This window comes from Taudactylus pleione, unplaced genomic scaffold (genome assembly GCF_031769625.1).
Source record: "Taudactylus pleione unplaced genomic scaffold, aTauple2 ptg000518l, whole genome shotgun sequence".
In the NCBI taxonomy this organism is placed as follows: Eukaryota; Metazoa; Chordata; class Amphibia; order Anura; family Myobatrachidae; genus Taudactylus; species Taudactylus pleione.
In genome coordinates, this window is record NW_028284920.1 from 9206176 (window position 1) to 9231699 (window position 25524).

Consider the following 25524-nt stretch of genomic DNA (forward strand, 5'->3'; position numbering starts at 1 on the left):
TAAAAGTTTGGGGCTTCAGAGCATCAGTGAATGCACACGTGCTCTTCAGCGTTTGGTGCGAGAGCAAAAGGAGCACAGTGAGCTTGTGCCTACCTATTGGTCAGCTCTGTTACACCTCCAGACTTATAAGACCTGTTTCTAGAAACAGAGTTGAACTGGGAATGAAAAATGCTTCATCGTGCAGTTCTCCAGTGCTCCGTCAAGATGAAGGAGTCCCCTACTACAATGGTCATGCAATCAACAAAAAAACCCACTTCCATCCATTAAGGAGATTGAGGGCTTGATTCAGCAAGGAACGCAATGCACAAACACGGACGATGTTTTTGCACTGCGTGTGTGTGAACTAGCCAGTATGATCAGGTAAGGGTACGCAGACTACACGCAGTGTGTACGCAGACCCCTCCAATATTGATTGTCAGGAAGTGCCGTTTGTGGGTGGTGATGGTGGCTGGTTGGGCGAATGCAGGCGTGCCTGTGCGTTGGGATGCCGTTATAGGAGCGTGCATAATTAAGGCAGTGCGGCAGCATACACAGTCAGACCACTCAATGCACGCAGGAAGTGGCAAAAATCCTGCACGATATTAGGTCAACCTCTATTGTGTGTATGGTTTCGATGGTTCTCGATGTTACCGATATTTCCTCTGTCTTGTGGACTACTCAGGCTTTGAGTAAAGGGAAGTGGGCGGCATTGTGTACTACTGGGCATCTGCACCTTATGCTGCAGTTACCGTGCGTATACATTGATTAGCATATACACGCAGCGGCCGAGTGCGTGCAATCTCTCTCTTGCGTCCCTTGCTGAATGAGGCCCTGAGAGAGCATTGAGAGAACGTGCCCAATATTCTAATCAGTGACCAGGCAGCACTGCTGTGTGATTTGCAAGCTGTACGCTACCTTATTTTGCAGTAAAACACAGAGCATAGATAAACCTGCGGGAACTGATGATAATTGTCGGCAGCAGAGAAACACCAAAGTTCTTTGTTCCATGGACCAAATATTTCTATTATTTTAGTATATCCATATGAACTACTTAATCTTTCAAAATGTACGAACAAACTCTTCAATTGCATAAACTAATAATCTGTTGAACAGTCCCTGGTCTACTGTAGTTCTAGAAGTAAAGAAAAAAAAATGATCCGGCTCTTGTGTTTTACGCATGTTCTTGTGGTTTCTAATGTAGCACATTATGGGTGTTTTTCATGTGATATTTTAGGAAATGTTTTACTTGAAGACGATCTGCATATAAATAGCACAGATTCAATTTGTCTTCCAGTACAATTTATTGTGCAGTTTTTCAGACCTAGGCCTCCAGAAACATCACAGCAGGGTATCAAGCTTTGCTTCATATGGCAAACATACTGCTTTCATTAGTATATAAGTTATGGGGCCACAAATAATTAGGGGAAGAATACAGGGGAGACGACTCCAGGGTTTTAGTATAAAATGAAATATGGCACATGAAAAGCAGCAAGAAAGACCCATTTATTAGTCATTACAGTATATAAAGAATATTTTCCAAGACTAGAAAGATGCCATATATGATTACTAGAAACCGTAGCTTTTACTTACCTCTAATTTCTAGGGACAAACTCGGATTTTATTTTTACATTTTGTTTAACTGCCGAGTACAATTCCTTTTATTCAACATGTTGCATGTCATTATGACTAGTCTTATTCCCTTGCCTTTATGCTCATAATTATTCAAGAGTGAAGTATTTTGGAATACTTTAATTATATTGTCGAAGCCGGATGATTGGCTGAGGCAGAATCTGTTTACAATCGGAATCTGCAAGACGTCATTTTGCGACTGATCTCCCAGCGCCATTTTAAGTTACAACTCACGAGCTGAGTACAGATGGCAATGTTTTTGGTAATCCTTTTAGAAGCCATGACAAGCCCATTCTGGGGACAACCTTGCATAGAAAAATACCAAAACAAACACAGTATCAGATAGTAACTAGAAAAACAGCTTCCTGAGAAAAGTAATTAGAAAAAACAATACACCAAGAACTGTGGGTGTTTTTGCAGGTAAATTAAGAAACCTCACATGTAGGCAGGTATAGCTATGGCAAATTAAATATAACCCAGACAATGATCTGCACAATTGAATTTGTAAATAGGCAGAAGAAAACCTTTAGTTTCACTGTCAGACAGGCTGGCACCAGCACACAGCTGGGGGTCTCCACCCTGTTTGGGTGTGAAACTCATTACTAATAACACATTGCATTGCAGTTTAAAAATGTTAGGTAGGGATGATATATATATATATATGTGTATATATATATATATATATATATATATATATATTAAATCCATCATAAATAGACTCACATGCATAAACACTTCTCATTACGCACAGTTGCGCTGTTTCACTCTACAAATAAACGCACCATGCATACTAGCAACTTTATGCAATATTCTCTTACAATTACACATGCACAAATTACATGAAAAGTTCCCTAATATTAAAGTGTAATATTGAAGGTTTACTCAAGTGATTATTAATGTTGTGAAATAAAGATTATTTGATATCTAAGGTCTAGCACATGATAAGCCAACCATGTTTGGTAGCGTACTGATCTACTCTGTCTCAACAGCTTTCCGGTGTCATCGGTGAGAAGATCGCAACATGCATTCTCAACTTATGGTCTGTAGAGAGTTAAAACACCAAAATGTACTTTGTAATGTTAGCAGTTGCATGCAGGGGGAATAGAGGAGACAATAGGCTGTCGGAGGCTGACCTGTGTCCATTTGAATCAACCTGTTAAATATCCTGTAACAGATGCACCCGCTCTAGGAACCAATGAAACCATGCCAAACTTTTCTATTGTATTGCTTATCCCTTTAAGGGTATAAATGTGCTTACAGACTCCAATCTGGAGTCTTCATGCTGATGCTGTTGATGGAGGTTTCTTATGAATGCCGGTAACTGGTCCCAGTGCGCGTGCGTATGTATAACTGTACCTTGGGTCTGTATAATTTCTTTGCGCTAAATTGTCTTTAGATCACAGTGTGTAACCTACTGTTTTTATGTTGAATAATATACTTTGTGCTTTGGAAACACATTTTCAAGGTCTGAAGGCTTTTATTTTACTGTGTGACTGCGTACGCAAATAGCGTCAATTTTAGAAGGTATAGGCAGGTTTTAGAAGGTATAGGAAGGATTGTACCAGAGGTTTAATACCGGTATAACAGATGGGGGCTCAGAGTGAGGTCACTTACCAATTCACACGATAAACATACGGTTATCGATCTCTCAACAAAGGGTGGAGTGGTCACACGCAGTTTACCTGCAACCACTTGATGCTGAGAGATCACTATCCGTTATCGTGTGAATCAAGGTACGCTGACTAGAATCCAGGGACAAGAAAGGAAAAAGTTTGTTTTCCTTTGTTGATAGAATTGCATGCTGAAAGGGGTGCTGCAGTATTGCGTACACGGCTGGGTCGCATTTTTGTGTATGCAGCAGAGACGCATTTTTGCGTACGCAGCTAAGGGTAAGAGTCATACGGTTGTGTAGTGGTCGCATTATTGTGTATGCGACTAGTCGCACAATAGCGTATACGTATTTCCGGTCTTGCTGCCACATGTTTTGAAACAAAGCCGTTGAGATTACTTTATCGATTGTTGTCAATAACTGGGTTAACGTGTATTTTTCTGCGCAGGAAAAAAGTGTGTAACTGTGAGTATTTGTTTAGGGTGTAACATGGGACCTAAATGTTAAGGGTATCATAGGACCCTTAAGTGCTAGGCGTATTGGTATAAGGTATTGTGACGTATGGTTTAAGATAACGATGAAGAGTGTTAGACCATTTCCCAGAATTGGTAGTTTTGATAAGGATGTAAAATATTATGAGTGTTTAAAATTGTGGCAGCATGAAGCGGATGCATGGTTTAAAAATGTGCAAGCGACGCAAACTAGCGTTGCGAGCGCATTACCAGAAAGTACACCCACAGCGGGTGCAGGTACAGTTGTTGAAAAAACCCAGAAAAATTTAACAAGTAATTTGTACCCTCTCTTAAGTAACATCTCTAAGAAGAGACAGATCCAGAGCGAGAAACTAATGGCTGTCAGTATTCAAGCTCTAGAATGAATGACGGTAACATCACAGCCAGCAGACACACCTGTATCCACACCTGCACCTGAACAGTTACACGTCCTCACTAATCCTACACCACCGCAAACACAGCCCTACCCCACTTATCACACACAAGCACAATTCCCATACTATCCTCACCCTCAATATCCTTACCCATACCCACCACCTTTCCCTCCTGCTCAACCACCACAACAATCCTTTCATCCACCCTGCTCACAAAAATGTTTTAACTGCAACCAAGTGGGACACCTAAGTAAGTACTGCAAAGTGAAGAATGTAGGACTCCCAAACCAGACAGTACCTGTATACCCTCATAAGGGATATACACAGAATACAGGAAACCTCCAACAGGCACCAGCTCCAATTGTGGCTGTTAATGCTTTATTGGAGAATGGGAGCCAATGCTAGGAGTCGGGTCATACCTGTGGTCTACAGATAGACAGGTTGACGGGAATTACTAAGGAAAAACCGGTAATGGTAATTGATGTAACTGATACCCAATCTCAGTTCTGCTTTCTTCCCTGTGTCCTAACACCCTGACTGTCAGTATCTTTTTGCTTTCACATAGGGGGAGGTGTACACTACACATGGACACGAGTGTCCCATGGGCTCATAGACAACCCCATTATCTTCTCCCAGGCCTTACACAACTGTTTACAATCTTTTCAACCTGCCAATGGATCTGTTCTGATACAATATGTGGACGATTTATTGTTATGCTCTGTTTCATTTTTGCCATGTTTAAATGATACTAAACTGTTGTGCTTCATCTCTCACACACAGGACACAAGGTTGCTAAGGACAACTTGCTGCCATTCCAGGCTAAGATCAAGTACTTGGGAAACTGTCCAAACCCAGGGGCTGAGACACTACCTAGAGCAGTAGCTATTAATAACAGGGTTTAATTGTACAGAAGGTTGTATGCGGATACGGTATCCCTAGAGTATAGGGATACTCATTTCACAGGTGATGTCTTTAAAAACAAACTTTTGTAAGTTGGTTGGTATTAATAATATCAAGATCACCCCAGACCATCTCTTTTTTTTTTTTATCTGTTCCCCCTTTGAAATACTGTTTGGTAGACAACCTCATTGGATTATAAGTCCGAAGGAAGATTCGAAAGGTAACAACAAGGTAACTGTAAAGTAACTTATATCAATGAGTAAGCAGTTAAAACAGAAGCAGCAGAAATTGAAATTGTTGTCACCTGATATGCCCAGACGCAAATTGTCATGATGTCAAACCTGGAGAATTTGTTATGATCCAAAATTTCTTACGCTCAGGTTGTCCGATAGATCGGTGGGAAAGTCCGTATCGGGTGTTGCTGAAGGTGGCCGAGAGAGATACCTGGGTCCATTCCACTCTCTGTAGAAGGTCAACCAACCGGTGGAGATACAGGGCGGAGTTGAGGTGGATAACATGAACCTGTCGATTGCGAGCCTGTTTTAGGAGGGTTAAAAGGTGCGGTGAGATACCTGAGCTAAAGAAATGTATAGATCAGTGCTTCCAGCAATGGAGTAGTCTGCTGTGGTCATCCTAGTTCTTTCTTCCAGAGTTTCTATCGTGATGATCTGTTTGGGGATATCCAGTTTCTGTGATGGAGGACAGAGGACGGAGTGATATCAGTGAAGTGGAGTCGAGAGGAGGAGTACTATGCCAAATCAGGGGAGTGTCTGACCAATCTTAGTATGCGTGGTTTGTTTATTTGTAGAGTGAAACAGTGCAACTGTGCGTAATGTGCGGTGTTTATGCATGTGAGTCTATTTATGATGGATTATATATATATATATATATATATATATATATATATATCATCCCTTACTAACATTTTTAAACTGCAATGCAATGTGTTATTAGTAATGAGTTTCACATCCAAACAGGGTGGAGACCCCCAGCTGCGTGTTGGTGCCAGCCAGTCTGACAGTGAAACTAAAGGTTTTCTTCTGCCTATTTACAAATTCAATTGTGCAGATCATTGTCTGGGTTATATTTCAATTGCCATAGCTATACCTGCCTACATGTGAGGTTTCTTAATTTACATGCAAAAACACCCACAGTTCCTGGTGTATTGTTTTTTCTAATTACTTTTCTCAGGAAGCTGTTTTTCTAGTTACTATCTGATACTGTGTTGGTTTTGGTATTTTTCTATGCAAGGTTGTTCCCAGAATGGGCTTGTCATGGCTTCTAAAAGGATTACCAAAAACATTGCCATCTGTACTTAACTCGTGAGTTGTAACTTAAAATGGCGCTGGGAGATCAGTCGCAAAATGGCGTCTTGCAGATTCCGATTGTAAACAGGTTCTGCCTCAGTCAATCATCCGGCTTCGACAGTCCACCCTTTGATAGCAAACAACATGCTATCATACTCTGTTCTGAATCTGTTTAGTCATGCATGAGAATATACCGTTTAATGTTATATATGATATAACACGGTTTGGTCATTTGAACCATTTAGACAATGCGTCTCCAGGAGGGTGTTTTACCCTCCTGGAGACCCTTATACGCCATACCCTTATACGCCATCTGCGGATCCCCAAGTGACCATTGGCAGGATGTGGAAACTCATCTCACCTATAAAGGAAGTTTGGAAAGAGGGGTTTGGGACTGCATTACCTAAGATGACTTAAAATAACATAAACTATATATTTATGCACAACCACACAAATTCAGGTTACATTGTCATACAGTACACTCTAACTCAGGATTGTAATGCAGTTCTTCCTTTACCTCAGTATTCGTATTGTCACTACTGACCATCATCATAATTTAGTTCTTGCGGTTTACCTTATTTTTACATTTTCCTCACTTCAACACACATATGCCAATTATTATGATGACAACCAGTATAAGGATCAGGAGTTTACCCACTGTAGCAACCAATTTCTGGACCCACTCTCCTAGGCATGATAGTGGCTGCCTGATGGATGGGACATTCCATTAACGAAGTTAGAAACATAGAAATATAGAATTTGATAACAGATATGAACTGCTTGGTCCATCTAATGTGTAAACATTTAACATGCCTCGACCTACGACTGGGAATACCTCATGGAAGGGATTAATAGCACCCACTGTGGACAGCGCAGTGGCCAGCCACAGGTGCTTAATAATCATGACCAGCAGTGTATGACCAGAATTGTCCGTGGTAACAGACGAGCAACATTGGCTCAGACCACTTCCACATTCAATGCAGGAGGTACCAGATGCATATCTAGCAGGTCAGTGCAGCGTTCTTTAGCTTCCATGGAATATGAGAGCAGAAGACCCGCCAGAGTGCCCCTGTTAACACTACAGCACTTGACATAGCGCCTCACCTAGGCTTGTGACGTTGCTAATTGGACCGTGGAGGACTGGGAACATGTGGCATGGTCCGATGAGTCATGGTTCCAGATGTTGCAGGCTGATGGTAGGGTTTTCGGGTGTGGTGCAGACCCCATGAGGCCATGGACCCCAGTTATCAACAAGGCACTGTGCATGCTGGTTGTGGTTCCGTAATGGTGTGGGGTTTGTTCATATGGCAGGGGTTGGGTCCGCTGGGCCGCCTGTACAGGTCATTGACCGGTAACCGCTATGTTGCATTGCTTGATGACCATTTGCAGCCCTTCATGGACTTCATGTATACCACTGGTCGGGGAACAAGTGTAAATTACCCCAAATGGGGTAAAAATGAAATTCCTGGGGGTAATGGACGGACAGCCGGGCATGCATATTAATCATTGCATGCCTGGCTGTCCGTCCATTACCCCCAGGAATGGAGGTCACTGGCGCCGAGTGCGGTGCCAGTGTCCTCCAGCCCGACACCGCAGGGAGGCTCTAAGCCGGACGCCCGCTGAGATGTTTTTACCAGCGGGCGCCTGGCGCCTTCCATGCAGCGCCTCGTTAGTTGGAGGCTGGAGTTCTCTTCTGAACTCCAGCTTCCGGCTTTTCCCATGCGCACTGTGGGAGAGACGTCGTGATGTTTCTCCCATAGTTCCGAGGAGCAGTCGGGTGGACAGGATGGTGGCGGATGCAGGAGCCGGGATTAAGGTAAGTGTTTTTTTTTTTTTCTTTGTACAAGAGGCACTACAGGGGCACTACTAAAGGGGCATTATATGGGGGCACAGCTAAAGGGGCATTATATGGGGCACTGCTACAGGGGCATTATATGGGGGCTCTACTACAGGGGCCCTAAATGGGGTCACTACTACAGGGGCCCTATATGGGGGCACTACTACAGGGGCCCTATTTGGGGGCAGTACTACAGGGGCCTTATATGGGGGCACTACTACAGGGGCCTTATATGGGGGCACTACTATAGGGGCATAACTATGGGTGCACTACTACAGGGCCATAACAATGGGGGCACTACTAGAGGGGCATAACTACGGGTGCACTTCTACAAGGGTATTATATGGGGGCATAGCTACGGGGCACTACTACAGGGGAATAACTATGGGGGCACTACTACAGGGACATTATATGGGGCACTACTATATGATTTTCTTCCCTTCAAATCAAGGGGGTAACGTCGGCGTATCTAAATATATATTGGGGTAAAAGGTAAAAAAGTTCCCTGACCCCTGATGTACACCAACAATGATGGATTATTCCGGCTGGATAATGCACTGTGTCATCGGTCCCAAGATGTCCAGAATTGGTTTGAGGAGCATTCTGGAGAGTTCCCACGAATGGTGTGGCCACCACGTTCGCCCGACATGAACCCAATCAAGCATTTATGGGATGTGGTGTAGAGGTCCATTCGCACCCAAGATCCTACATTTACAAATATCAAGAAGCTGTGGGAAGCTATCCAGACAGCATCAGTCAACATCTCTCCAGAGACCTTCCGTCCACTTATGAAATCGATACCACATTGAGATGCTGCACTTCGCTGGGCTAGAGGGGAACCTACACGATACTAGTAATGTATCCCACGACTTTTAGCACTTTGGTATATTTTCAAATATTCCAAAATTATCAAATATTATTGCACCTATTTGTCAAAGGGGAAGAACCCTAATGCGAGTAGATCTTGTGTTTTCACTAGCAATATGGTACATTATCGCATTTACTAGTAAATGTAAGGGGCTACTACACATTATTATTGCCAAAAATAACCCCAGTACAGGTTTCGACAGATTTCCTATATTTAACAAATACATTATTTTGCCTATTTAACAAGTAATAATACCACCATGATACAGGATGGAAATAACAGTACAAAGTAGGGGTGTGCACCGGCCACTTTTCGTGTTTTGGTTTTGGATCTGGATCTTTCTTCGTGTTTTGGATCTGGATTGGTTTTGCCAAAACCACCCTTCCGTGTTTTGGGTTCTGGGTTTTGTGTTTTGGATCTGTATTTTTTTTTTAAAAAGCATAAAAACAGCTAAAATCACAGAATTTGTTGGTTTCTCTGCTCCTATGCTATTATTAACCTCAATAACCTTAATTTCCACTCATTTCCAGTCTATTCTGAACACCTCACACCTCACAATAGTGTTTTTATGTCCAAAAGGTTGCACCGAGGTAGCTGGATGACTATGCTAAGCGACACGAGTGGGCGGCACAAACACGTGACCCATCTAGGAGTGACACTGCAGTGGCAGACAGGATGGCAGTTAGAAAAACTAGGCCCCAAACTGTACATAATGCAAAGAAAAAAAAGAGGTGCAAGATGGAATTGTCCTTGGGCCCTCCCACCCACCCTTATGTTGTATAAACAGGACATGCACACTTTAACAAATCAATCATTTCAGCGCCAGGGTCTGCCACACAATTGTGGCTGAAATGATTGGTTCGTTTGGGCCCCCACAAAACAAGCTGGCAATTAATGTGTCCCTGCACAAACTGGCTCTACGGAGGCAAGATGTCATCCTCATCCTCCTCATCCACCGATTCCTCACCCTCTTCAGTGTGTACATCCTCATCCTCACAAAGTATTAACTCGTCCCCACTTGAATCCACCACCACAGGTCCCTCTGTACCTTCTGGAGGCTGGTCTCCCTGGAAGAGCTGATAATTCATTTTGATGAACATCATCTTCTCCACATTCTGTGGAAGCAACCTCCTATGCCTTTCGCTGACAAGGTTCCCGGCTGCACTAAACACTCTTTCGGAGTACACACTGGAGGGGGGGCAACTCAGGTAAAATAGAGCCAGCTTATACAGGGGCCTCCAAATTGCCTCTTTTTCCTGCCAGTACAGGTATGGACTGTCTGACATGCCTACTTGGATGCTGTCACCGATGTAATCCTCCACCATTCTGTCAATGGTGACAGTATCATATGCAGTGACAGTAGACATGTCAGAAATTGTTGCCAGGTCCTTCAGTCCGGACCAGATGTCCAAACTTGGTCCTGCCTGCCCTGCATCACCGCCAGCGGGTTGCTTAGGATACCTAAGTTTTTTCCTGGCAGCCCCAGTTGCGGGAGAAAATGAAGAAGGAGCCGTTGACGTGTCACGTTCCGCTTCAGCTGACAGTGTGTTCACCAGCAGGTCTTTGCACCTCTGCAGGCTTGTGTCGGCCGGAAAGAGAGACACCACATAGGCTTTAAACCTAGGATCAAGCACGGTGGCCAAAATGTAGTGGTCTGATTTCAACAGATTGACCACCCTGGAATCCTGGCAAAGCGAATGAAGGGCTTCATCCACAAGTCCCACATGCCGAGCGGAATCGCTCCGTCTTAGCTCCTCCTTCACTTTCTCCAGCTGCTTCTGCAAAAGCCTGATGAGGGGAATGACCTGACTCAAGCTGGCTGTGTCTGAACTGACTTCACGTGTGGCAAGTTCGAAGGGCTGGAGAACCTTGCACAACACGGAAATCATTCTCCACTGCGCTTGAGTCAGGTGCATACCCCCTCCTTTGCCTATGTCATAGGTGGATGTATAGGCTTGTATGGCCTTTTGCTGCTCCTCCATCCTCTGAAGCATATAGAGGGTTGAGTTCCACCGCGTCACAACCTCTTGCTTCAGGTGATGGCGGGGCAGGTTCAAGAGTGTTTGCTGGCGCTCCAGTCTTCGGCACGCAGTCGCTGAATGGCGAAAGTGGCCAGAAATTTTTCGGGACACCCAAAGCGTCTCCTGCACGCCCCTGTCGCTTTTCAGAAAATTCTGCACCACCAAGTTTATTGTGTGAGCAAAACATGGGACGTGCTGGAATTTGCCCAGATGTAATGCCCGCACAATATTGGTGGCGTTGTCAGATATCACAAATCCCCAAGAGAGTCTAAGTGGGGTAAGCCACTGGGCGATGATGTCCCTCAGTTTCTCTAAGAGGTTGTCGGCGGTGTGCCTCTTACTGAAACCGGTGATACACAGCGTAGCCTGCCTTGTAACGAGCTGGCGTTTCGAAGATGCTGCTACTGGTGACGCTGCTGCTGTTGCTGCGTAAGGTGATACATCTACCCAGTGGGCTGTCACAGTCATATAGTCCTTAGTCTGCCCTGTTCCACTTGTCCACATGTCCGTGGTTAAGTGGACATTGTGTACAACGGCATTTTTCAGGACACTGAGGACACTTTTTCTGACATTTCTGTACAGTCTCGGTATCGCCTGCCTAGCGAAGTGGAATCTAGACGGGATTTGGAACCGGGGACACACTACCTCCATCAATTGTCTAAATCCCACTGCACTAATGGCGGATACCGGACGCACGTCTAACACCAACATAGCAGTCAAGGCCTCAGTTATACGTTTTGCTTCAGGATGACTGCTGTCGTACTTCATCCTCCTCGCTAAGGACTGTTGGAGGGTCAATTGTTTAGTAAAAGTAGTGGTGTTCCTACTTCCTCTCTGGGATGATGAACGACTCCCAGCAGCAGCAACAGCAGCAGCGGCAGCAGTAGGCGTAGCAATGCAGGATCCTCCAGAGGAATCCCGGATAGGAGAGTCAGTCATGCCAGTGACATGGCCTGCAGGACTACTTCCGATCCTGACTAAGGAGGAAATTGACGAGGAGGGAGTTGACGGTGTGGTTTGCAGGCGCTTGGATACAACAGGACAACGGGATTTAGGTGTCCCTGGACTGCTTACGGTCTTAGCCAAAGTTTCTGAACTTGACATTAACTTTTTATGAGCGCGCTGCAGGTGCCGTATAAGGGAGGATGTTCCTAGGTGGTTGACGTCCCTACCCCTACTTATTTCACCTTTACATATGGTACATATGGCAAGACAGTTGTTGTCCGGATTTGGATAGAAATATTGCCAGACCAAAGAGGTGGAATGTTTGGTCTTCTGCCCAGGCATGACCGTGATGGGCTTTTTCATCCCACGGACAACAACTGTCTCCCCCGGAGCCTGATTTAAACAAACCACATCACCATCAGAATCCTCCTCGCCAACTTCCTCCTCAGCGCCAGCTACACCAGTATCCTCATCCTGTTGTACTTCAACAGTGACATCTTCAATTTGCATATCAGCAAGTGGACTGTGGGTGCTCCTTTCAGCACTTGCAGGGGGCGTGCAAATGGTGGAAAGAGCCACCTCTTCCCGTCCAGTGCTGGGAAGGTCAGGCATCGCAACCACCACCACACTTGGACTCTCCTTGGGGATTTGTGATATCTTCTTAGAAAGCAAAGTTCTTCGCTGTGCTTTTGCCAGCTTAACTCTTTTGATTTTTTTAGTGGGAGGAGGGCTTCCATCGTCATGTGAAGCTGAACCACTAGTCATGAACATACTAGGGATCGACCTTAGCCGTTCCATGCCACTCCGTGTCGTAAATGGCATATTGGCAAGTTTACGTTTCTCTTCAGCTGATTTAAATGTCTTTTTCAAGGTCATTTTCCTGAACTTTGCCATTTGGGATTGTATGTGCCCTCTACTATGACATTGGGCATCGGCCTTGGCAGACGATGTTGATGGCATGTTATCGTCTATGTCATGACTAGTGGCAGCAGCTTCAGCACTAGGAGGAAGTGGTTCTTGATCTTTCTCTATTTTATTTTTATCGGAGAAAGTTTGGTCCTCCATTTATGTTATATCGATTTGATATATACGTGCGGCTAAACACAGAAAATAATTTTTTTTTTGGTTTGGACTGGAGTGTACTTTGTGGGTTACAGCACCCTTTAACGGTCAAGCCAGCCGGCCCTTTACTTATGACACAGGCGCACGTTTGGCACTACTTTGTTGATGCACGTGCGGCTACTGCGCACACAATTCACAAACACAGAAAATAATATTTTTTTTGGTTTGGACTGGAGTGTACTTTGGGGGTTACAGCACCCTTTAACGGTCAAGCCAGCCGGCCCTTTACTTATGACACAGGCGCACGCTTGGCACTACTTTGTTGATGCACGTGCGGCTACTGCGCACACAATTCACAAACACAGAAAATAATTTTTTTTTTGGTTTGGACTTGAGTGTACTTTGGGGGTTACAGCACCCTTTAACGGTCAAGCCAGCCGGCCCTTTACTTATGACACAGGCGCACGCTTGGCACTACTTTGTTGATGCACGTGCGGCTACTGCGCACACAATTCACAAACACAGAAAATAATTTTTTTTTGGTTTGGACTGGAGTGTACTTTCGGGGGTTACAGCACCCTTTAACGGTCAAGCCAGCCGGCCCTTTACTTATGACACAGGCGAACGCTTGGCACTACTTTGTTGATGCACGTGCGGCTACTGCGCACACAATTCACAAACACAGAAAATAATTTTTTTTTTGGTTTGGACTTGAGTGTACTTTGGGGGTTACAGCACCCTTTAACGGTCAAGCCAGCCGGCCCTTTACTTATGACACAGGCGCACGCTTGGCACTACTTTGTTGATGCACGTGCGGCTACTGCGCACACAATTCACAAACACAGAAAATAATTTTTTTTTGGTTTGGACTGGAGTGTACTTTCGGGGGTTACAGCACCCTTTAACGGTCAAGCCAGCCGGCCCTTTACTTATGACACAGGCGAACGCTTGGCACTACTTTGTTGATGCACGTGCGGCTACTGCGCACACAATTCACAAACACAGAAAATAATTTTTTTTTTGGTTTGGACTGGAGTGTACTTTGGGGGTTACAGCACCCTTTAACGGTCAAGCCAGCCGGCCCTTTACTTATGACACAGGCGCACGCTTGGCACTACTTTGTTGATGCACGTGCGGCTACTGCGCACACAATTCACAAACACAGAAAATAATTTTATTTTTGGTTTGGACTGGAGTGTACTTTCGGGGGTTACAGCACCCTTAACGGTCAAGCCAGCCGGCCCTTTACTTATGACACAGGCGCACGCTTGGCACTACTTTGTTGATGCACGTGCGGCTACTGCGCACACAATTCACAAACACAGAAAATAATTTTTTTTTGGTTTGGACTGGAGTGTACTTTCGGGGGTTACAGCACCCTTAACGGTCAAGCCAGCCGGCCCTTTACTTATGACACAGGTGCACGCTTGGCACTACTTTGTTGATGCACGTGCGGCTACTGCGCACACAATTCACAAACACAGAAAATAATTTTTTTTTTGGTTTGGACTGGAGTGTACTTTCGGGGGTTACAGCACCCTTAACGGTCAAGCCAGCCGGCCATTTACTTATGACACAGGCGCACGCTTGGCACTACTTTGTTGATGCACGTGCGGCTACTGCGCACACAATTCACAAACACAGAAAATAATTTTTTTTTTGGTTTGGACTGGAGTGTACTTTCGGGGGTTACAGCACCCTTAACGGTCAAGCCAGCCGGCCCTTTACTTATGACACAGGCGCACGCTTGGCACTACTTTGTTGATGCACGTGCGGCTACTGCGCACACAATTCACAAACACAGAAAATAATTTTTTTTTGGTTTGGACTGGAGTGTACTTTCGGGGGTTACAGCACCCTTTAACGGTCAAGCCAGCCGGCCCTTTACTTATGACACAGGCGCACGCTTGGCACTACTTTGTTGATGCACGTGCGGCTACTGCGCACACAATTCACAAACACAGAAAATATATTATTTTTTTAGCACTTGGGGGGAGCACCCCTGATGGACAGAGCACCCCCTGGACAACACTACAGCACTCCTTTAGGACTGGGACACTGCACAGGACTTTGGAGTGGACACAGCCCCTATGGAGAACTGACTGCACAACACAGTCCAGCCAGCCCCTATGGACTTTGAAGTAGTGGACACAGCCCCTATTAACAACAGCAGCACAGCACAACACAGCCAGCCCCTATGGACTTTGAAGTAGTGGACAACAGCAGCACTACACTACACTACACTACACAGCCCTAACTCCCACCCTCCCTCTTCACTGTCCACAGCCGAGTGAGAAAATGGCGCCGACGCGGGTACCTTATATAGGATCCAAAACCCGCGAGACTCGGAAGGCGGGATGATGACGTTTTGCCTCGATTTCAGATCCGAGTCAGGCGGGAAAAGTCGAGCCTGACTCGGATCGGACTCGGATCGGGGGGGCTCGGGGGGGTTCGGATTTCAGAAATCCGAACCCGCTCACCCCTAGTACAAAGCATTACAAAAAGTACTAACACTTCCCCCTTCCCCAACATTACTGAAACACCAAAACTGGTAATCCAGCTAAAGCATGAGCTCAACTGCCCTATTGCCGAGGTGGCGAGCAATAACTGCTCTGGGGCTGTTGTGTTCATCTGTATTGGCTAATAGCAATTTATCACTGCTATAAGACTTGCCAGTGTTGTATCTATAATGGGTGCAAGATGTGCACCTGGAACAGACATACACTGCTGTGCCACGTAGCACTTCCTCCTTTTCCTTTGGCGATATCCTTGGAAAGATGGCGCTGTCACAGGAGAGAGCAATAGTCTTTGTTATCTTTGTATTACATATATACACATTCCAAATCTATCACTGGAAGAATGGCGCTGCCGGCAGAAGGTATAGGGGGGACCCATCCTCTTACTCTTAATCATACATGCTTACTCTCCCGGCAAATGTGGGAGGCTCCTGATTTTTCAGGTAACCCCCCCCAACCCCGCACCCCCGGAAGAGTAGGCATATCTCCTGCATCCCGCCCACATCCTAGTGAAGTGGGCAGGGTGGGGAGATTTTACCTGGAATTTTTAGGTCCGTAGGAAAGGGGCGTTTCTAAATGGCACAAATTGCATCATTTAGCCCCGCCCCCTCCTCACGCACCCGTGAATCATGGGTGTTTTCTGTAAAGGGGCAGGGTCTAATGCCCCCAAAGAGGAGAGCAGCAGATCCCGGAAAGCTGTCCAGGAATGTCGGTAAGAATGCTTTTAATATGTCTGAGAAACTTGCAATGATAAATAGGCCCTTAAGTTATTTGTGATTTTATGGTATATAGCTTTGCTGTGACAATACTATAGAATAAAATGAAATGTAGCAGAATATGTTTTTGGTAGTTTACATATTTTTTACGAAGCAAGATCACATATGAATTATGTAATGCCTCCGCATGCGCCGGGGGACCATCGACCTGCTGAATAAGCCCCGCTGACCAGAGTTCCAGTGGATAACCTGAAAATCTCCCATTCACCCTATTCCTAATTGTGTATTCAGTCCTGGATCAGGGCGATTTTCTACCCTGTGCCACCCCCGGCCCCCAAACATTGGACGTCATGACGTCACATCGTAGGGAAAGAGCCGCCAGAACCAGCAACAAGAGCAGTGCCTGTGTCCTTCTTAGCTCTGTGGGGGCCGCATTTGCCTGAACACTCCCATGCTGAATTTTGCGTACACCCTGGCTCCACCTCTCAGGTAGTAAATGTAAATGTAATCAGAAAGCGTTTGACTCTCTCTTTTACTTGTATGCGCTAATTTTCTGAGCATGAGTAGTGCGAAATGGCGCAATATACATTACACAAAAGGACATACATTTCACATTGCATCAGCCCCTTTAAGTGTAGATTGTTCTCATTTAATACAAGATGTACTCGTCTGTAAATAGTAAAAAGACTTTAGGGACACATCTGTTGAATATATGTAAGAATGTGAAGTGCTAGTGACTGCAGAGAGCCTAGGGCCAGTGCATTCTCTAATGTGGGACAAGGTTGAAACGCAGAAGGACTAATATTTAGGGGTGATGTAGGGTTAAGCTATTCGCCGATGTTTGAACGCCTGCGCTCCAGATTGCTACATGAGGCTCTATGTAGGACTATATGTCGGTCTTTGTTAAGGGACAGTTTGCAAACCCAGCTGTAGGTCCCATGTCTCATGTGTGGTCCCGGCCAGGAGCGTGCGGGGTCTCTGTTTATAACACAGCACTCTGATTACAAGGTTTGTGTATACTCGGAGAGCTGGATTGGAGAAGGATGGGAGGGGAAATATGAAGAGTGATTAATTGTTTAGATCTTTTGTCTCTCAAACGCATTGACCCAATGTAAACAGCTCTAAGAATAACTTGCTGTCAGGCGTGGCGTGGTTTTCTTTCTAAATAAGAACCACAGGCTGTACCTTCATAGTGTTATTGATTAGGTGAAGAGCACCTGGTATTGTAAGCTTCTCCCTTCTCTCCTCTGCCTTCTGGACCTGCAAGTGTGCACGGCCCTACACACCTATCTTAAACTAATACACACAACAGTTAACAGTTTAACACTAGATTATATTTCTTTTTACAAAATGTATATATAATACTAGCACTTGCTGCCCATTACAGAAACAAACACAAGACAAGACACTTGTATTAAGCCTTATGGTCTATTCATGATGTTAATTATCAGGGTCCCATTAATTGACATTCTAACTCTAAAGGTGGGTACACACCTGAGAGGTATATCTGCAGATGATGGTCGTTCATACACACTGAACGACCATCACCTGCATGCTGCAGCGGGTCGGGTCGGACGGGGGGCGTGACCTAATTACGGAAGGCGTGGCCACGCCCCCTTCGAGAAAAAAAAACATTTGTCACGTGGCGCTGGGGAGGGGGGCGTTGTGTGCCCCTCAGCCTGGCGCACAGCCAATGGGGGGCGCGATCAGCATGAAAACTCCCTCCCTTTGGCATAGGAGACTGCTCGGGCTGCTGCTTTAGCAGCCTCGGACAGTCTCCCAGTGCAGCCCAACACACAGCAGCGTGTGCTGGGCTGCTGTGGATGGGGAGCTGTGCCGGACTCGGGTAAGTAGTACCCGCTAGTGGCTCCCCCCCCTTCTCGACCCCCCTGTGTACGGGCGATCGGCTGATCGCCCGTACACACTTGCCGATGGACAGATATGTCTGCAGACTAATCTGTTCATTGGCTGTGCAGCACAACCAATGCGATATGTCTGTGAATGACGTTGTTCACGGACATATCGTCTGTACACACTGGCCGACGGGGGCACGATATATTGGCCGATCACTTGATCGGCCAATATATCAGCCAGTGTGTACCCAGCATAAGCGAGCACCGGAGCAATTCATCATTGCTCTAGTGCAGGGACAGCTGATCCTAAAATAAGCTGTCTCCCCGAAGTGTTTCCCTGCTCCTTTTGGAGCAGTGATACTAGTGTGCATGCTTGACCTACAGGTTACGCATGTGCACTAGAGCCCCGACATCCGGCGTAAGGAGCCGGATAGGTGTGGAGGGATCCAAAAGAAAGGAGCGGGTTGAGAGCCCGGAGCAGGAGCACTCGCCATCTGACGATGGCAAGTGCTCCCCCACTCAAGCTCCGAAAAAAAAATTTTTCCAGAGCTTGATGAATTCTGTTCCCATACTAGTGTATGGGGACAGCGGGCCATTCCGCCAGAAGAAGGTAAGCAGGAGATATCTGTGATACCTGTGTATGGGGACAGCGGGCCATTTCGCCAGAGGAAGGTAAGTAGGAGATATCTGTGATACTAGTGTATGGGGACAGTGGTCCATTTCGCCATAAGAAGATAAGCAGGAGATATCTGTGATAACTTAATTTTTACAATTGCATGCGAAAATATTAATTTTCACCTGCTTTTGTAAAAATTAAGTGATGACGAATAGACCCCTTAGGGGCTTATTCGTTATCACTTATTATTCACAAAAGCAGGTGAAAATGAAAATGTTTACATACCTTTGTGAAATATAAGTGTCAGGGCTATTCATCAAGTTCCGAAAAAGCATTTTCTTCGGAACTTGATGATGTTACTGAACGCCACTTTCAGGTGGCGTTCGGCCCCCGATAACCTTCACAGGCTGCTGTTTACATGGCCACACAGATCCCTCCCCTGCTGTGTTTGCACTGCCGGCACTGCAGACACGTGGCCCGGATCACCGAAAGAAGGCAGTTGAGCCGGGCTAAAGAGATGCGGCGGCACGAAGGAGGCAGGTAAGACTCCGGGGAGGAAGGGTCGCAAGGGGGGAAGGGCCGCATCTGCTGGGGGGAAAGAGGGGGGTGGCTCGTACACCCAGGGGCGGGGGGACCGGAATGGATGGGGGGGAAGGGGGGTGTCAGGATCGTACACCCGCGGGGTGGGGTGGGTTGGGCAGTGAAGTCTGCAGCCTGTCTTCAAGCTGAAGACAGGCAGGGAAAAGTTTCTCACTTACGAAGAACTGCTTCGTAGGGTAGGGTAGAACTACGGGAGACAATGGAGGTGCCTGCCTCTGGGCTCCAGCACTGAAAGGGCGTCTCCTCCATTCCCCACAATATATTCACCCCACTTAGGGCTGTAACTATTACAGATGCGTGCCGACCCCCGTGCTTTGGTTTTGGATCTGTATCTCCCCTGGTTTTGGATCTGGTTTGGTTTTGCCAAAACCTCCCTTCCATGTTTTGTTTTTTGGTTTTGGTTATGGATCTGGATTTTTTCTTAAAAGATCATAGAAACAGCTAAAATCACATAATTTGGGCCTGTTTTTGTTCCTACAGTATTATTAACCTCAATAACATTTATTTCCACTTGTTTCCAGTCAATTTTGACCACCTCATAGCTCACTATACTGTTTTCATCCAGTTTAGGCCCAAAATTTGCACCAAGCTAGCTGGCTGACTAAGCTAAGCGGCAGCGGTGGGTGGCAGAAACACGTGGCAGTTCAACTTCCAACATGGCACATCAGGAAACAAATGTTTTTATTATTCAAGGCCTGAGAGAGTTTGAGTATTATTGATTCCTACCTATCTATACACTCTAAATGTCACTATTTAGCATTATAAGTCGCACAAGAAATAATTGCTTTCCAGACTTTGATTGTGTTAACAAAGCACAAAAAGATATTATTCATCAAAAAGCAGATAGTTACACGCTGTGATCTAAATACAATTAGTGCAAAAGATTATACATAAACAAGGTACAGTCAATACATTACGAAAGCGCTCTGGATCCAGATTTCTGGCATCAAAGGTGAAGCCTCCATCAACAGAAAGAATATGATGACTAACTAACAGGTCCAGGGTGCTTGCATATAAACCCTTGCAGAGATTAGGCAATACAATAGAAATGAGTTGGCATAATCCTATTGGTTATTCTTCTTGGTTCTTCTGTCATAGGTCAGTTGGTACAATGGTAGTACAGCCCTCCAATGGATCTTTGTGTGTGTTTTAACTAATCAATAGACACTACATACAAAGTACATTCTGACACATAAATCTCTATAATCCATAACTTGCAGACGCATGTTGCGATCTACTTGCCGATAGAACCAGAGATCTACAAATAAAATATGGTTTAGAATAGCACCAAACACGATGTGGCTACTACATACTAAACCTTAGATATCAAATACATGCGTTTTATAACATTATACAATAATGAATAAACCTTCTAATATTAGCCTTTATACTAAGGAACCTTTTAGGAAATTTGTGTATGTGTAAGTGTAAGAGAATCTTGCGTAAAGTTGCTAATATGCATGGTTTGTTTATGTGTAGAGTGCTTATGATAAACAGCGCAACTGTGCGTAATGTGCGGTGGTTATGAATGTAACACATAATGTGTGTGTGTTATGCACGTAAGTCTATGTGTGTGTGTTATGCAATTCAGTGTATTTATGATGGATTTAATATATATATTATCCCTTTCTAACATATTTTAAAACTACAGTGCAAGGTGTTACAAGCAGTGGGGTTCACTTTCAAGCAGAGTGGAGCCCCCAGCTGACTGCCATTGCCACTTCGTCTGATAGCTAATTCAAAGGTTTTCCTCTGCCTATTTAGAATACCCTTGTCAGTACTTCTTAAGCAAACCTCCGCCCATTGTTTCTAACTTCTCATTCAGACAAAATCATTTGTGCATATCAGTGTCTGGGTTATATTTCAATTGCCACAGCCATACTTGTCTGTATGCGGGGCTTCTCAATTTATATGTAATACACTCACCGTATCCTGGTGTATATATTTTTTAATTACTTTTCTCAGACATGTATACAGAAGCTGTTTCTCATTACTAACTAAACCCTGCATGAATATTGTGTTTGTCAGTATGAGAGTGTTGTATATTATTCGCTATTTAGTGTTGTGCAAATGTGTGGATACGTGCACACACTGGGTGCGTGCGCACGCAATGATGCGTCATGAATCGTACCAACATAAATCGGACAGCGGACGACCAAATCATCCGATAACAGTTGAATTGCGGTCGCATGCAATTATTTGACTTCGACAGTATGTATGTAGTTGAAGGCAGGGACTTCTGCATAGATTCTGGCTGCAGGGTGCCAATCTAGACACACTGCTAGCCAGATGAGGATAGCAGAAAAAAGCTCAGGGCCAGACCAAATGATTCCCAGGCCTTATACGGCCCCCGGGCCTGAGGTTCCCCATCCCTGCTGTACAGGGACATTAAAAAAAAACATTGGCCCTCATTCAGAGCCGCTCGTTAGCGGCAGTACGCTCGTTCCGAGCGATGTTTGCACATCTGCGCATGCGTACGGTTTTTAGTACGCATGCGCGAACCAGTCAGTGCGGCCGAAAATCGTTTGTACGCTATATAGCGAGTGCCTGCTATTTTGAGTGACAGAATGAGGCGTATGTGGGTGGTAACAGGGGATGGTGCTTGAAAATGGGGAGTGGAGATCCGAACGCAGGCGTGCTTAAAGGTCAAAACGGGCGTTTTATGGGTGTGTATATTTAAAACAGCAGCGTCATTGACCACGTCACTGGGTTATTTTAGAGCCAGAACTGCTCGCAAATTTGTGGTAGCAAACACCAACCACAAGAATAGCGAGCAGTTCATACGCTGGTCGATGTACTCGATTAATCTAATAAATAGCGGACATGACGTAGGATGCGAGCGGCCAGGGGGCGTTTTTAACAAATAAACGAGCGTATGTTTTGCTCGCTCGTTCAGACTTAGAGGTGTGAACAGACTACAATGTGCGTACGGATCATTTGAATAGCCACCCCTTGTTTTTAAACGAACGACCGCAAATAGCGAACGGCTCTGAATGAGGGCCCTTGTTAGTTAGTGGCCTCCAAACTGCTACTTAACCAGCACAGATATGTGCAAGATTTAAGATTAAGGGGTAAATTTAATTTACTAAAGTGAGAGTTTTTACAGGTGAGTTTTAAAAGAGATGTTGCCCATAGCAACCAATCAGATTCTACTTAACATTTACCTAGCACTGTCTAGAAGATAATAGCTAGAATCTTATTGGTTTATATGCGCAAGCAACATCAATTCTAAAACTCACTTCTAAAAACTCTCACTTTAGTAAATTAAATTTACCCCTTAAGGTCTTACTTTGTGTCTTTCTTGAGAATCCTGCGCCAATGTCTGTGGCTAGGATTGGATTTTCATCCCAGAAGGGGACCAGAAAGACTGCTTTCCAAAACAACTGATCCTTTGCAAAACTTCCACATGGACATTTCCCAATCTGTACAGGGATATAAAAAAAACATAGTTAGTGGCCTTCAAACTGTTGTTGTTCCCACCATCCACTTAACCAGAGCAGATATATGGACAAGCGGAACAGAGCAGCAAATGCAACATTTCAGATCTTACGTTGTGTCTTTCTTGAGATTCTTGAGTGCCATGCCTGCTGCTGGGAGTGGACTTTCATCCCAGAAGGGATGAAGACATTGTTTCGTCTTCCCAACAGACACAGTTCTGAAGATCCTGTGTTGTGTATAAATTACAGCTGCGCTCCCTGTTAGATTGGGGATTCATTGTCCACTTTAGTGAATGTGAGCTCCATTTTAGTCCATATCATCAACACACCCCCTACACATCTTCTGACCTGGGCTACAGGAGGAGCAGCCGCACTGGAATATGGTTGCATGGAGTTGCCCCTCTGCCTCGCTGAAATTCAGGTAGAGGGGCCATAGGTAGGGACTGGGAGTAGGAACACTATAATCAGAGAAAGCAATTTTAGCTGCTTTATTCTGTTTTTTAAACCATATCCTCTATTTTCATCTCTTGAAAATGTTTATGCAAATCTCAGCTGAGACATTTGTGATGCCATGGCTAATGCACACACACACACACACAGAAAAAAAAAATACATTGATTGATTTATTGATTAATTAATTTTTTTATGGCACTTGGGAGGGAGAGCACCCCTGAACTAGGCAGCAGCCCCTTTATTAACGACACAGGCAGCACCCCTGCGCAGCTATGTTGCTGATAAGTGTGGGTAATGCGCACACAGAAAAAATAATAATTTCTTTATTTGTTTCACACTGGGGGTGAAGAGAGCACCCCTGATGGACAGAGCACCCCCTGGACAACACAGCAGCACCCCTTATGGACTGCAGTGACACAGAAGCCACTGAAGCCCCCCTCTTCTGTCTGCAGCACAGCTCCTAGTAACACAGCTCTTATGGACATCAGGCACAGCACTGCCCAGCACAGCAGCCAGCCCTATTGTGGAATAGTGGACAACAGCCAGCCAGCCCCTATGACCAGTGACAACAGCCAGCCCCTATGCAGTATGGACATTAAGCAGCCAGCCCCTATACACACACAGCAACAGCACAGCGATCACAGCCCCCTCCTTCCTCTTGACTCTCCACAGCGGGAATCGTGGGACCTTTTCTAGAATCCAAAACCCGCTAGAATCCGACAGCGGGATGATGATGTTTTGCCTCGTTTTGAGATCCGAGTCAGGCGGGAAAACCCGAGCCGACCTGGATCTCGGATCGCTAAGTTCGGTTGGGTTCGGTTCTCTGAGATCCGAACCCGCTCATCTCTAGTAACCCGGAGTGTACCGTTATGGCCGCCCAATACATGACACCTCTTCCCGGCACCTGAGAAGCCACCATACACTAGTGGAGACCATCAGGTGCCACCTCTATCTATAGCCTGTCCCTACTCATTGGTGTCATTGCTCCTCAGCAGCTTCTTATGTCAGTGTGACACACCCGGTGCCCCTCTCACCCACAACTCTCTGTCTCACTCCTCCCTAGCCGCTCGGACCAGTGCACCAGTCCAGATGCATCCCCTCACTAACTCCCCGTCCCACTCCTCCCTGGGGTCAGCCCTGGCCCTGGACTTGTTCAGCAGTCCTGGCGCTCCCCACACCCATAACTCTCCATCCCACTCTTCCCTGGCGGCTAGTCACGGACCAATGCAGCAGAGTCCTGAGTGACTGACCTGAGAATAAGTGCGGCTGCAGCTCTTCCAGGAGCTGGATGTCATCAAGGATGCACCGAACGGAGCTGCAAGTAAGAGGGCATGGGTGGCAGGGGCCTGGGGCCTCAGCAACTTAGTCTGGAGGGCAGATCTTTGGTAGAGCAACTTCCTGGATTGTGATGAGGTCGGCAGTAGACTGGACATTTTGTGATTTGTAGTCCCACCACAGTGGCAGTCTTGCATTTCTTGACTTAAACTCAGCCACCACATCAGGTGTTTCCTCTTTATGAGGGGTATCAGGACTCCCCATCCCACATCAGGTGGCTTTAACCAGGAGGACTCTGAGCCTCATGCTAATTGCACCATACAGGTCACTATCTTATCTGTGACTAATGCATGCAGATGTGTCCACACATATCTATCCTCCATATGTAACGAGTGAGTGCAGATTCACTTGGTAGCACCATCAGTGGCGTAACAAGGGCAGGGCGAGTGGGGCACATGCCCTGGGTGCAGTGGGACCGTGTGTGTGTGTGTGTGTGTGTGTGTGTGTTTTTTGGGGGGGCGCTGCCGGCCACGGTACTGGCCCACCCTAGTTAGCCAGTGTAGTGCCGACCGCAGTGTGTGCAGTCAGCTCTACACATTTACACAGGCCCGGTGCTAGGCTTCCCAGCGCCGGTCCTGTGCTGCATAGCTGAGCCCCTTCCCTCCCCCTGAGCGCTTGCCCTATAGCACCAGGAGGAGGGTGGCAGGCGGGCAGGCTCAGGCTGTGCTGACACACACACATCATTGGCTGCTGTTGCTACTGCACACACATCACCGCCGAGCGGCAGCAATGTGTGTGTGAATCAGCAGCCAATGAGGTCAGACAGACTGCTGCTGATTCACACACATCACAGCCAGCGCTGGTGGCGATGTATGTGTTAAACAGCAGTCAATGAGCGTCAGATAGATGCTCATTGACTGCTGCAGCCCCAGCGCCCACTGCAAGAGCCGGCTCCCTTCCTGCTCCTGCAGTGGGTAATGGGAGAGACGTCATGACGTCTCTCACATAATGCAGA